We start from the raw sequence: 15,564 nt of genomic DNA on the forward strand, positions 1-15,564 counted from the left end.
GTATGTCGATTTTCTCGTAAGTCAAACAAATGTTTCCCATTGAAATGAACTAAAAATAAATTAATTCGATCCAACCCTCTGAAAACACACCAAAAACAGGATATTGGATTGGAAAAACATTTTGATTTGTTCTAATTAGCCATCTATTAACAAAGTAACACATAACTAGTGGTTTATTATTACTAAAATGTGTTTAATAGTACTAAAATTACACGGATTTCGCGGAGGGGAGAGGGGGGTGCTTTTTGCACGGCAACGTGCTCGTAACAAACAAATTTAAATGAACTTGGATTACGATGCAGACACACTTAAAAATAAGTTTAATCGAACCTAAACTTAATTTTAATTTTGTTTGACATTTTGACATGACCGGACGTTTGGTCGGCGGACGTTTGGTCGCCGGACGTTTGGTCGCCCGGAGGTTTGGTCGCCCGGACGTTTGGTCGCCCGGACGTTTGGTCGTCGGACGTTTGGTTGCCGGACGTTTGGTCGCCCGGAGGTTTGGTCGCCCGGAGGTTTGGTCGCCCGGAGGTTTGGTCGCCCGGACGTTTGGTCGCCGGAGGTTTGGTCGCCGGAGGTTTGGTCGCCCGGACTTTTGGGTGAATATAATTTTGACAGCTGGTTTCAACAGTAGATATTTAGATATTAAACTCTCTCTCTCATGAATATAATTTTGAGAGCTGGTTTCAACAGTAAACTGTCATGTTGTCAAACGTCCGGCGACCAAACGTCCGGCGACCAAACGTCCAGCGACCAAACATCCGAGTACCACATTTTGATACTTTTCTTCTCCCGGGTTGGGTCTATTGGCCCCGCCTCCACACTGACTTTCAGTCAATATCGAGGGTTGTTTGAGTTTGTATTCCCTTCAAAATATTCCCAAAATGATGCACACAAATGTCCTCACAATAGGATAACAAACGACCACTTGCCAACGGGATGTAGTATATACGCCATTCTTACTGACTAACGGGAAAAAAACACTGAAAAAAATGCAACGCTCCGCCCAGTGCTCGCAGAGACATTACAAAGAGGGAGTTGCGACCCGAGACATTACACGAGGGAGTTGCGGGGAGAGAGACAGTGCCCGTGATGTTCTTATGAGCAGCTTCTCTGCGCGTATATCAAAATTTGTCTCGTATCTCAAGATAAATATTTGCCCGAAATTTTACTCGTATCTCGAATTTCTCGTATGTCCGGCCACTCGTATGTCGAGGTACCACTGTACTCAAAGGATAGCTTTTGCCGGGTCGATATGTTAGAGGCCGCCACACGTTGTACAATTACTAGGACTTAAAGGATCAAAACCACTTGACTATATTTGATTTCTACTATCCGTCAACCGAAAACTCTGTCGTTTGGGAGCCGCTTGGCTTTAAATTCCAAGGCTCTGTCAAAGTCTTTGGTAAAATAATCCCGTCAGAAATCCAGCGTCTTGTGTCTAGCGACCGGCTGACACCTTCAATAAAGCGCTTTTCATTCTCGTCCCAGAAACACTTTTTTAGCAAAGCTGAGATCTCTATACACATACATTTTAATGTTACTTTGTACCGAGACATTTCCCCCTCCCAGCACGTCCTCGCCCCACCACGGCACCCGCATTGATGAGCGCGAACAGATGGCTAGACTGAACGCGGAGATGAAAGGCTGCCGGTGACGTGGGGCCAATATCGCCACACCTTGGCTGTGGCGCCACATCAAAACGCACCATTGATACCAATTAATCTTGAAGGAATGCGGATGCGGCATCGATAAAGCAAAGGGCTAAAAAGATAGATAGCCAGTGATCTTTTCCCACAAAGGAGTATTAATGGAACCAATTTTTTTTATCAAGGATGCAGACTTCATAAGAATGCCAAGCTGTGATCAGATTATTTGGTAAACATCTCCGACATGGCTTAAAATTGGCTAGACTGGAGGGCACGTCTATCTTTATCCTTTACTTTGAACTCTTCCACTTGAATAATACACACAAAGTCTTGTCAACAACATATTTGCTTTCAATGAACATTTAATAGCTGCAGGTATGTGAAAATATTTACTCAAATACTGCTTCAGTGAAATTATTTAGGCAGATGGAAAGTAGTTCCTCATGGATTCGTTTTGAGTCCAATCTTATTTTCCTGGTATTTTCATTTTGTAAACAAAAGTATTGCCGAAATTTACGTTTGTCGACCCGCCAATGCAGGCCCATTACCAGACCGTAGTCTTAAGGGGGTATGTGGATTCTTTACTATAAAATAAGGATCAAAACAGAACAAGAAACCCAGCAAGGTTGGAATTTTCATGTTTTTGTATTGGTTTGACTGGTGCAGAAACCAACATCTGCTGGATTTCTCTCATTTTGTACTCCTTGATGAAGACAAAACTGAATGATAGCCAATTAGAATGTAGTCAGTCAGAGTAGAATAGTTTGGAACTGCAAAGTTGCAGGGAGATAAGCTAATACGAGTAAACCTAACTAGTTCTTCCGACTTGGTTGTATTGTCATCATTCTTGATGTTTTGTGCTATTTTGTTCTTCACACAGATGTCTTGATTCTACGACAACTTCTGGTTTAAGGTAGAGAGTATTGTGTGAGTTGTACTGGGTTGGTAGCTAAATCAGTTTTAGCCTCACATAAAATGTGTCCTATAGAAAGTCGGACTTTAATTTCATCGGTCTTTAGCTGAACCACATATCAATAGTCATCAGTGGTCACCTTCCAAATGTTGCTAGCAGACGGGAACGTAAAGACATATTCTAATTGCTCTTGTCAGTCAATATCAATTTCTCGGGGCCCCCCCGGTGCATTCAGCCTACTTTGGCTCGCCGATCTGGCGGACATCTTGGGGCAAAAATGGAGTTTCAAACACTCAGCTCTCAAATAAAGGCCCTCATGCCTGCGAGCCGTCATTTAGATTGACAACAGGAGTAGAAGCAATTGAAGTGAACTTAAATCCACCCCCCCCTGCACCATAAATAATATTTAATCCCTCTCTGGAAGAGGGAATTGGTAATGAGTCCCTGAGCTTTTTTGATGCATCTCGGCGCCTTCAGCGAGTGCTGACACCAATAAGATTTAAAGCAGACAGATTTCTCCGGCCCAAAAAAACTGTCGAGGACAAGGCCATTTTCTAGATCGGATCGACCGAATGATTTGATTAAATTCCAGTCTTGAAACAAAGCGTATTAAACCCAATGTAAAATCTGAGGCACACCGGGACGCAGCGTTATTTTCCAAAGCCTCATTAAAAGCCGAGCTTTTAGCGAGTATTAGCACACGTGCTTGCAGGTGAACTTGGGAGTCTCACATTGCAGAAATCCATTAAAGAATCAGCCGGGAGCATTTTTAAGTGATTTGTAGCGCTAGGTTCGAAACTACAAGGAAAATGCATTAGGGCCAAGACTTCTTTTTATACTTAAATGCAGCACAGTGTAGCAAAATGTGTAGCGAACGGTCTTTACTGGCATTTTTAGGTAATAATAGCTGTAGATTGGATGTTAACATGAAATAAACCGTGTAAATGAATGTTGCGAGCCCGCGACTGAAGCTGTGTTGAAGTTTACATGCTTCAATAAATGTCGAGGATACTTTTATGCAGTTTTAGTCGGTTGTTCTCATGAAGGTTAAACAGTATAAGAGGACAATTCAAAGCTTTCCATAGGCGGATTCGCGTAAGAACAACCCAACGAGTGAGAACTAGGTTTTGGTTTGAGGACAAAACGTGATGCACCAATGGGATTCATCGCATATTAAAATATTCTCCTGACTTTAGCGCAGACGTGCTCTGTTTGTCTGACACCTATCATAAGCGAGCAGCTGCTTGTGTCCTTGCTTTACGCAACCTTTGCTGCCTTATGTTCACACGTTCGCTAGGTGAATTCACAAGTCAAGTCTATCAATAGAATTGGAACCAGACATTGATTTCCACGACCGTTTCTGTGGCAAATTATCTGGGTTATCAATTTTAATTTTGGAGTGAGATTCATAAGAGCAGTCTGAAAAGGTCAACTCCATGACACGAACATAAGCCAAACTTACACAAGGCCATTCTGAGATGGAAATGTTCTTTTTCAAAAAGGTTTTTCTTGCCTATCGACTGTTTCAGGTCGACTTTCATGGCGCCCCCATCACTTTTCTGACCTACATTCTCCCCTCATTCATTTCACCTGAGCAATATTGCAAAGGCTTAGAGCTCGAATCTTCCATTGACGCGGGTTCCTTTACTTTCATGAGCCATTTTCCATTTTCCCCACCGTCGTTGCACGAGTTTAATAAATGCCATTTGACTTCTTTTCAACCACTTTGGGATATTGAAACAGAACACAGACATTTCCCACCTCCCAATCATCCAGCGATTATGATGATTCAGTTGATTCTCATAGTGCTGCACTCTGGTGGTGATATGAACTTGTTCCCCAACTCTCAAGCTTTCCAACCCATGCTTCGTCCATTCACATAATTTTAAACACGGGTGTGTTTTACCCAATACTGTGAAAGTATGACGACACACGATGCGCCTTTGCTGTGCTGAAAATTTACTTTCGATAGTCCATGATCAATTATCTATCGGTCTTATTTCGTTAAATCCAGACTAATGTGCAGTTGCTTTTGAACAGCGATTAACTTTCTGGATGCGATTCATCTAGGCATCATTTTGGGTGTTTAAAAAAAAAAAATGCATATATATATTTTTATAGGTCAACTTGATTTCACGTGGGCTGGACCATTTTAGATATAATATTTAGATATTTTTTTAATATAAATGGATTTAAAGAACTGGATTAAAAGCCCTGAATATTCACTTTTTATAGATCTAAAACAATGTTTATTTTAGCTTTTTAAATATATTTTTAGATTTTACAAAATGATTTTAGAACTAAAAACACAGAAAAAATGGATTAAAAAAATACAATTATTGATTTAAAAAGAGGAAAATCAGGACATTTGATATACATCTATACTCTCCATTTTAATTTGTTCCTAAAACAGAAAGTCGGCTCTCATGATTTACTTTCCCGGGCCACACAAAATGATGCGGCGGGCCAGATTTGGCCCCCGGGCCGCCACTTTGACACATGTGCTCTACAAGATTATCAGAAACAAAAACAATCGAGAAGGGACTTTTATTTCAGACTACCTGCTTATAGTAAAAAAGCCCGTTCAACTTTTGGTCCAGTTCTAGTTCTAACCTTGTGTTCTCATCTGTTTCAAAAACACTGCATTTTTGTGACTCATGGATGCTAACGGTCAACACTGTAACATAAAATCCCAAATGAACACAATGGGTTAAGCACTTTTGGTCAGGTAATGATATAACTTATTTCTTAAGGAACTCCAATCTACTCCCATATTTTCAGCGAAGACTCCAATATATTATGCTTTTGGATAGCTTTGCTCATTAATGGAATGAGAGCAAACTCCATATAAAATGGATTGATGTTTTATCATCAAAAGAAAATGTGGCTCAGCCAGGTTCATAGGAATCAATCACTTGTACTCTTTGGACCATTAAAAAGAGGAACATATTCCAGTTTGTGGTCTCTTCAAACGTTTAAACACGCATCCTTTAACCAAGTAACACCGTAGAAGTAGTGAAGCAAAATAGCTCGCAACATCCAGTCAATGCCTCGAGAACACTCTACAAGGCCATTAATTTTTGCGACTGATTCAGTAGTGTGTACTAAACCGTGGTCGAGCGTCTGTGGCATTTCTTGAAACAGGATGCGCCATCCTTCTTCCCCCGCGTCTTCTCCGTTTCGGTTTTGTCATCACTCTTTTGTACCGTTCGGATTCCTCTCCCATTCTCCCACGTCGGTACACTCCACATTTCCCCCTCCCGCATCCTCACCTTGCCTCCCGAATCCTCCCTCACATCTTGTGACATCACTCCCCACTTCTCTCGGCTGTCCTTTCGAGACTCGTTCGTTCCGACTCCCCCCTTTTCAGCCGCCAGAGTGGGAGGAAAGAAGAGGATTAGTGGCGAGTGAGGGAGAGGAACTAATGCAGTAAATGATGTTATTGAGCACGGGAGAAAATAAATGTGGGCCTCTTGCAGTGAGCGACTGAGAGCCCAAGTCGTGATCCTGCACATCTATTGTGATATGAGCATAATGAAGTCGTATCGCAATGACAGTTTGATCGAAGAGGAAGGAAGCGAGTCTATTGCTCCCAACGTTAAATTCACCTTGCCAAAAGACAGGGGATCCGAAATATGGAGCTGATTTATTTTTGCTTCAGAGCTACCGTATTTTGCCGTTTAATATGCTATTTTATTAAATGATTTTTGCTTATTTGAGCCTCCCGTTTGTGCGCCATTTAATATGCCCCTGCTGTTTAATATACCCCGGGTATATTAAACGGCAACTCAGCTTTTTTGGCAAGATTTGTATGGTTTTCATGGGGGTATCATTATACATACTTAAGTTCATCAAAATTCCAAGATAGACTTTATTCAGCAGTTAGTAGTTTTAATCTGAGCAGTAAGTACTTTTAGTCTGCAAAACGTTGATGCACCCCGTCACAAGAGTGCGTAGTGGATCGTACCTTCCCGTTTGTGCGCCATTTAATATCGTGTGCGGTCGATTGGTCGCCGGTCTTTTGGTCGCCGTCTTTTAGTTGCCGTCTTTTGGTCGCCCGGACCCAAACAACGGGCGACCAAAAGACCGGCGACAAAACCAGGTAAAACAACACTGTCTACGCATCCATAAAAGGCAACAATGGGCCTGAGGAGTTTCACTGAGCAGACGTGAGTGTATAAGAGTTTGTATGTACATGCGTTGTCCCTTTAAGAAGCTACGTCAGTCAGGGTCTTAATAAGTTCTCCAACAAAAACAATAAAAGTCCGGGAAATTTGGAGCTTTTCTTTAGCCTAATAATTAATAGGGCATTAAGTATGACTAAATAGTATTCGCAGTTTGTATTTAAAGAATTTGAGCAACGATTTAAATGGTAATTATCAATAACCTTCCGGGCGACCAAAAGATCGGCAACCACCAAAAGACCGGCGACCAATCGACCGTGTACCTTTAATATACCCCTGCTGTTTAATATACCCGTGTATATTAAATGGGGGCATATATTAAACAGCAAAATACGGTAATTTGTTAATTCACAGCTTTACTCTGCAAATTTAACAAAGCTTTTTCAACTGACACACTGGAATCATTCAACGTTCTTATCTTCTGACCCGTGTTTGGGCATGGCAACATGCTGTTTCTTTATGGTGCCGTTCGTAGAAGGTCTTTGGAGTCATTTTTTTTTCGGTCTGGTCAGGACAACTCAACAAATGAAGTATAGACGACTAAATTAATAAGGCTCAAAAACCCGGTCAAAATAAAAAAAGTAAGATACCAATAGTAAAACGTCACACTACAACACCTTAGGACAAAGATGGGCGTCACGAGAGAAAGAACAAAGACAAAGATTAGAGGATTAAATGAATGTAACCTCCAAATGCACCCAGAGTCCGTAATCCCGAGTTTCTTCCTAACGTGTCATTTAGTGACGATTAATAGTCATGGTCCTGGAGCAAAGAACTGTTACATAAGTCACTATTTGAGAGGAAGAGTGCGCAGTTAGTTGCTTTAGTTCCGCCGTCATCATATTTTCGAAATGCTACAGTCATTTATTGCACCGTGTGGCTAAGCTCCATGCAAGAATGAACCGGATTCTGTTATACAAGAGACACATGTGATGTTCGATCTCATCATGGACTGTTTTAATATCACTTGACTCGTTAAGACTGTTTGTAAAGTTGACTAAAAGGTGTTTGTTAGTGTGCAAGATACTTAGTGTAGGTCAGCATTGTAATGTTGTAGCACTGAGTTGCGAAATTGTTTTCTATATTACTCATACCTGTCCACCTCTGCCGATAACTGCCCTTATAAATGATTATGATTCCCCTTACAAACCCCCCCAAAAACCTTACAAACACCGTACGACTCGTACGAGTCGTACGGTGTTTGTAAGGTTTTTGGGGGGTTTGTAAGGGGAATCATAATCATTTATAAGGGCAGTTATCGGCAGAGGTGGACAGGTATGATTACTGTAACGGACCTTGGAAAGGACTTGGAAGGGACTTAGAGTTGTCTTGAAAAGGAGGTTTGGGTCGACGAGGTCTTCAGGCAGCCGCTGCACTTCAGTAGAGAATTGACAATCACATTAACGTGTACAGAAATAAAACTGACAAAACTAACCGCGTTGCCTGAATGCTAAATGAGGTAATCCTTTCACTGGGCTTGTTAGCTTTCTTTGCTGGTGCGATGCCTTTCAATGTCTGCTGAGATGGCTTCTTCTGTTAATGACCTTACTTTGTGTACAAACAAGCTTGGTGCAGTGCCAACGTGATGCCTAATGACATCAAATTAGAATTGCAGGATAGATAGCATGAATAGAATGACAATGTGGCTGTTAAACTTTAGCCATTTATCAGTTTCGTCTTTTTCACTCAGGTGTCAACAAAGGGAAAATAAGTGGATCTGCAAAATACGAGTTTTTACACCAGAGGCTTTTTCTAACACGACCCCCAAGTAGGAATCAAACCCAGGCCTCTACAATGGGGCAGTCAGACCACTGATCTACCAAGCAGGTAAGCAAGTCCATTTTTCAAAACACAAGACAAAAACTGGACTGAATATTTAACAAAAATATTAAAAACATATTGGATAGGAGAACTTTTCTAAAACCAACATTTTATAAGCGATGGATTGTCCGATCTCAGGTTGCCATTCGGACTGGAAACCTGTAAATTGAGCAAGTTTTTTGTAGGGCTAGGGTTTTTACCTAAATAGGATTGGACTCAAAAATAAATTCAATCTTCATAGGAAGAAAGGAATGAATGTTTTCATATATCAATATGTATAACACATTTTTAAAAAGTCTTAAATATAGCCATCTTGCTAAAGTGGCAATTGGAAAATTAAACTGGCAATATTAAAATTCCTTACAATTTCAAATATGCTACATTATGTGTAATCTTTTGTGGGAAAATTCGTTGACATTCTAGGTATTTTTTGGGTGAAAACTAAGTAATCATTTTCAAAATAGTCTCCAAAAATTGGATAGGAGAACTTTTCTAAAAACCAACTTTGCCATTCAGACTGGAAACCTGGGAATTCAGCAATTTTAGTTTTTCCATAAATAGGATTGGACTCAAAAATAAATTCAATCTTCATAGGAAGATAGGAATGAATGTTTTCATATATCAATATGTAGAATACATTTTTTAAAAAGTCTTAAAAATAGTCATCTTGATAGTCTTGTCCGGCAATTCTAGAATTCATAACATTTTCAAATATACTGCATTAATAATCTTTTGCGGGAAAATTCGTTGACATTCTAGGAAATCATTTTCAAAATAGTCTTCCAAAAGCCTTAAATTAAATTTGATGAACTATATAAGAACCCATAAGTAAATGTGTTTATGTATCCATATAGTACACTAGTTTTGCTTATTTCATTTATGTTTTCATCCCCCCAATTTATTTGATTAAACAGTCCCAAATATTGTCCTTATGTTATCCCACCAATGAAAGTTTTTGAACAGTAAAAATTGGGGTTGCCGGGAGGTCTCCCAAGTGCACTCGAGTGCTTCCAAGAAGAAGTCGTCCACTGCCAGAATTGTGTTAACACGGTAGCCAGCTGAGATTGTTCATAATTGATCTAATGCCACATACAGTACTTGGAAAAGGAAAAGCTTAAGTAATTAGCCAGCGGCCTGCAGCTGTTCTCCGTGCACTACTCCCTGACTCGCCAGTCTGGCAATTGACGCGCTGGCGGGCAGGTGTTATCATTAATAAATACGGAGGTTTCAGATTAAAAAATGGATCACCTTCTGCTCCACGATCCGATCCCTCCACTATTTGGATCTCGGATGCCCGAGCGTGACCAGCCAAAGTCCTTATTGACATTTGCTCATATCTTCCGTTGTACTGAAAATCATTAATTGCCTGTCTGTGCTTTTGTAATTAGACCAATGTGTCTGCGTCTGAAAGCTTCCACGAATAAAAACGCGTTATTCGCGAGAACCGACTGTATTTTCTCGCATATAAGCCGTATTTCTAACTAGAAAAATCAATGACTGAATCAAAGGTATGGCTTATATGTGCATAAATTAGACTTGACATGCTCGAAACTGCAAGGTGATAAAGACGAAACGCCATATAACGCCATAATGCCAGACAATGCGGTTTATACGGTCATTTATTTCAAAATAGAGAAAAGATAAACAGATAAAACGCTACTTAAAATTTATTTTGACCTCTATGAATGAAATTCAAGAAAAAAATAAACCGTATCTTGCATAAAACGTAAAGAAAACCTCACTTGTCCTGCAATTGCTCGCTCAGGGCGCAGCCATCTTACTTTGGGATGACAAACTAGACCGCTACGGACACACTTCCTGCTTGTAGTGCTCACATGACTTCCTTTTTGAATTTGTCTATGTGCAGGCAACACCATTTTGGAATGTGCCATCCAGCAATTGATTTATACAGTATCTCAGAAATACCACATAAGGTGATTTTTCTTAAGATTTTCCCTTCAAAGTACCACATTTGTACTCCCTATTAAAACTACGAATATGGAGGTGAAAATTGTGTATCAGGGGGCGGCTTATACGAGAGAAATTTTCAAATTCAACAATTTTAAGGGTGCGGCTTATACGCGGATGCGGCTAATATGCGAGTAAATACGCTACGTATGTACAACTACACCATTATTATTTTTTCAGTCTGTAAATGTACCGCCATCTTTTACTTCCCACGGTGGTCCACACACGCTTGCAATCTCCCCAAACAATGTAATTTATTTATTTTAAAAACAACAGCCATGCATAATACAATTAGAAGTTGTCTGGCTATTAAGATCCCTTTTGCCTAACAGACATTTTGTGTTTATTGTGTTTGCTTTGCCCCAAGCATGTATGAGATGTTTTGCTTAGTTTGTGAGTCATGTTAGATTTTAATCAAGATGACAACAGCTCCAATCAGCCCTCCGGGTGTATCTCGCAACTCTTTTATGACCGGCGAGGCTGAAAACTCCAAAATGACACAGATCTTTTAGTAGACTAAAAGGGCCAGTGCTCGTTATTGATGTTTCAAGCGGTCGCCATCATCAAATCTTTATTAAGTGTTCCAAGTACGATGTTAATATTCACTAATCTGCCCAGTCAATACCAATTTACTAATAACAATTAAACACATCCTTAAGTATCAAATGAAATCCAACAACATGATCAAGTATGTTTTGTTTTCAAGTGTAAATGTCAAAATTCAAAAGCTCCTAAAAATCGAGAAATATTGGGATTAAAATTAACCTATTTCTGACCTTTGACACTTTTTGCTAATTAAATAGGTGATCGATCAACTTATTGCAAAATTCCTTTTCCTCCCTTCGTGACCCTTGACCCCAATTAACACCATATTTAATCACCTCTTCTGTCGCACATTATAAACCCCCATGTTTGATAACAATCCCTTTGTTCGTTCTTGAGTTATTTTGAACACAGACATCCAGGAACTGTTTTAAGTACAATGTTAATATTCACAAATCTGCCCAATCAATACCAATTTATTAATCAAATCAAAATCAAAAACCTTTATTGTCATCATACACAGCTGCGTATAACAAAGTGCGTTTTCCCAGAGTAAAATGACATAAATAAGTAATATAAAAATATAAAAAGTCCTGGCAAGGTAAATTCTAAAATATTGCACATTGTTATTGCACACCCCAAAGTTATTGCACAGAAATAAGAATTAAACACACTTTAAAAACTCCCCCAAGTATTAAAAGAAATCCAACAAAAACATTATTCGCAACGCAAAAACACAAGTGTCCCAAAAACTTTTTTGTTTTCAAGCTCCCAAAAATTTAGAAATATTGGGAAACTCTCAGAGCAGATGTCTATTTAATTAAAATTGACTCTTTTCTGACCTTTGACACATTTTCTTCTGCTATCTCCTTCATTGCAAATTAAATAGGGGATCGATCACCATAATTGCAAAATTCCTTTCTATACCTCTGTGTCCCTTGACCCCAATTGCCCCCATATTTAATCATCTCTTCTGTTTCCCATTATAAACCCCTCCCCCAAGTTTAATAACAATCCCTTTATTCGTTCTTGAGTTATCTTGAACACAAACATCCATATACACATACTGAACAGAATGCATTCACACCCATTATGCTTGATGGCGGACATAATTCAAGAACATTGACCTTATCAACTCCCCTGAATCACCTTCACACGTAAACGTCATCACACATTATGGTGGCACGCGGAATATCCACGCAAAAAAATTGCTGAACGCTTTTGGACTTTTTGAGAAGGACATGTTGACCAAGGTCAAGTGAGGTGATCGAATGTCACGCACGAGGGTGATGTTAACCAAGCTCACGTGACCGTCCTTCTCAAGCATTCCCATTAGCGCCTGAGGTGATAATGACACACCCCCGTTTTTCCCTGGCCAGACTGATATGAGAGCTCTTCGCACGGGTTCGAGGAGCTGTTAAGCAGGATCTGGGAAACATCACACCTGCATATTACTTGCAGATGAAGCATGGCTTGCTAACATTTCATCTGCCTGCAAATCATAGTAGCGCAGTAGGAAATTAGTCCATAAAAATGAAATATTTTACTTTGTCTTTTTGACATTCTTGATTCCACTCAGATCAGACTTTCTATGCGGAGAACTCTCAAATGTATTTATTTTTTTGATTGGCTATTAGTCTTAGGTGTAGACTGTGCTGACACAGCAGATCAACATTGGCATGCAAACATCTTGTACTCTCTCCACACGGCGTTGCGGTTGGCACCGGCGCCCGAAGGCCCCCGCCGCCCACTCGGCGACACGGCCAGAACCCAATGAACTGTCACGCAGTGTGCAGGCGTTTGTCACCAGTAACCCATCGCCGTGATGTTGTCAAGTGATGCGTTGGCAGATAAATGGTCTTTTCGCGGAGAATCTGAGACAAGTAATTAAAGTTAAAAACAAAAATAATAATTATACCTGCTAAAAATGCGAAATAGATATACTATACAGTGGTTCCTCGTGGTACGACGGAAATTTCGATCGAATAATTCGCCCGCGATACGATCAAAATTTCGAGATGCGACCAAGCCAGGTGGCCATGACATGAGAGGCTGTTTATCATTGTAGCGCACTGTCTTTTATTGCCGCATCTCTTTCGTGTATAAGAGATATCTACGGGCACTGAACGATTTATTCAGACGAGTTTCGACCAGGAAACGGACAACGCGCATGCACGGGCAAAAATAGGGCTTTCTGGGTAATTAAGTATACTTGTGCACACAACACCGCCCAATTTTAGTTATATTAAACACATTTTATTACTATTAAACCACTAGTTATGTGTTACTTTGTTAATAGATGGCAAATTAGAAGAAATAAAACGTTTTTTCCAATCCAATATCCTGTTTTTGGTGTTTTTTCAGAGGGTTGGAACGAATTAATTTGTTTTTAGTTCATTTCAATGGGAAACGTCCGCTCGAGTTACGAAAAGCTCGACATACGATCTCAGTCCCGGAACGGATTAAGATCGTATGTCGAGGTACCACTGTATAGTGTGTGCCTAGATGCCTGCCTACTACCTATTGCGTACCTGTCAACCTCGGCCAATCGCTCCCTCTATTAGTGATTGCAATTCCCCTTATTAAGTGATAATATACCGTAGATATGCAACATGGCATATATTTTATAACGTAGGGTGCACTTAAAAACCTCAAATTTTTTGACTGTGGGTACATTGCTTGCTGACACGCTATATTTATATAGTGAAAAGGGCGGACATGACTGATGCGCGTGCGCATATCATGCTAAAAGGATGACCATATTAGCATTCAGTGACTGAAACGATCCAGATTAGAGCCGAAATGGGTTAAAAGAGATCGTTTTTACAAAAAAACGTACAAAAGTTGTTATACAGCGTACACAATTTGAAATGAACAAAAAACACAAGTTGACAAGTTTGCCATTGTAAGCTGGGATAGGCTCCAGCACCCCTGGTTCCCCTTTAAGGGTATGTGGAATAGAAAATAAATAAATGAATGGAGGGTTAAGGCCTGTTTTTATTAAAATGTGTTCATTTGATTATTTTTGTAAAATAAGAAACACAAACAAAAATAATTATTTCACATATATAAGTTAAGTGCACGAAACTTGAACTGAGAATACTAGCGTTGAATTTCAGTGCAATTTCCGCAGCTAGAGGTCCAATCTAGAGGTCCGGCAGCGACCAGTCGCTCTTCAGTGCCATTAAAAGCATTAGATGACTGCCAGCCTCTCCTAGTCCAAAATGGACAGGACGCCTTATGCCCTCAATAGCTGCCAATGAGTAAGATGAGTGCTCTTTAAAAGGTTAAGAATGATTAAATAATTTATCGTCTATATGGCTAGACACACTTTTTTTACAGTTTGAGATCTGTACTTCGTAATTAAGATGCACAATCAAAGTTGACCTGGTCGTACATATTGTGTGCGTTGAAAATGTATAGAATAGAATGGTTAAATGATTGAATCATTGGTGAACTTATAGGAACATTTAAATAAAAAAGTGTGCTGAAGGAAATGGGTACCGCTACCTGACGCCAGGGGGCGATATTGAGCTTCCATGTTGTCCCACTGTTTGTTTCCCTTCTCTTGCACTCAGATAAACACACAATAAAATAGCTCTTCACCTCGTGCCTGTCTGCCGCTATGTAAACCCGAAGCTCAGCTTTCGGAAAGCGACCAATCATACTTTTGCCGTTAATGTGAGCGCGGGGAAACTGGCTAAGGATGAAAAGGAGCAGAACGACGAGGAGGGGAAGAAATGTAATCAATGGGGCACTTTTGCATATGTCGTGGCAGCAAATCCGGGGGTTGAATTCCTGGTGGGTTTCGACCTTCATGTATAGGGTTTGATTATTGTGCCCTGGGCCTGTGTGGGTTTTCTTTGGGTACACCGGTTTCCTCCCACATCCCAAAAACATGCGAGGCTAACTGGTTGGACATTGTAATTCGCTCCTACCTATGATTGGTTGCCTTTCTCCTTGGCTAACCACCGGTTCAGGGTGTCCTGGTGCCAATTGTTAGCTGGGATAGGCTCTAGCACCCTTGTGAGGAAAAGCGGTATAGAAAATGAATGAACAAAAACTCATTTTATTCCTTGTAAATCATTGTGCGTTTTATTTACGGCTTACGCAATGTTCTAACTTCATTGAAAATGCCACCGAATAGCCAAAGGGCACAAAACTGTAGGTGTAAATTAATAATAAATTAATCATGTACAAAATGTTTTATCAAGCAAATGCCCCTTTTTTATATGGAAAAACATTTTGTTGTTATTTGGATGAGGCTTGCATGGATTCTGTAGATGTCGCTGTATGACGCTGACAACTTGACTGTCTGGGTACATTGCTTGCTGACGCGCTATATTTGGATTGTGAAAAGGGAATGCATGTGTGAATTTCATGCTTAAAGCATGACTATACTATTAGCAATCCACGATAAAGTTTTCCTCTGCTACCAGTGACCGAGACGATCCGGATTAGAGCCGAAATGGCTAAAATGAGGTCG

General features: G+C 40.1%; 1 long non-coding RNA gene across 1 annotated transcript in view; it reads left to right on the forward strand.

Moving 5' to 3' along the window:
- The window catches only part of LOC144071757 (uncharacterized), a 163,595-nt gene that overhangs the window by 81,356 nt on the left and 66,675 nt on the right, over positions 1 to 15,564 (forward strand). The window contains exon 6 of the long non-coding RNA XR_013299723.1: positions 8,437 to 8,573. This is a non-coding gene — a long non-coding RNA (uncharacterized LOC144071757). The remainder of the gene's footprint in view (positions 1 to 8,436; positions 8,574 to 15,564) is intronic.

This window comes from Stigmatopora argus, chromosome 3, assembly GCF_051989625.1.
Source record: "Stigmatopora argus isolate UIUO_Sarg chromosome 3, RoL_Sarg_1.0, whole genome shotgun sequence".
NCBI lineage: Eukaryota > Metazoa > Chordata > Actinopteri > Syngnathiformes > Syngnathidae > Stigmatopora > Stigmatopora argus.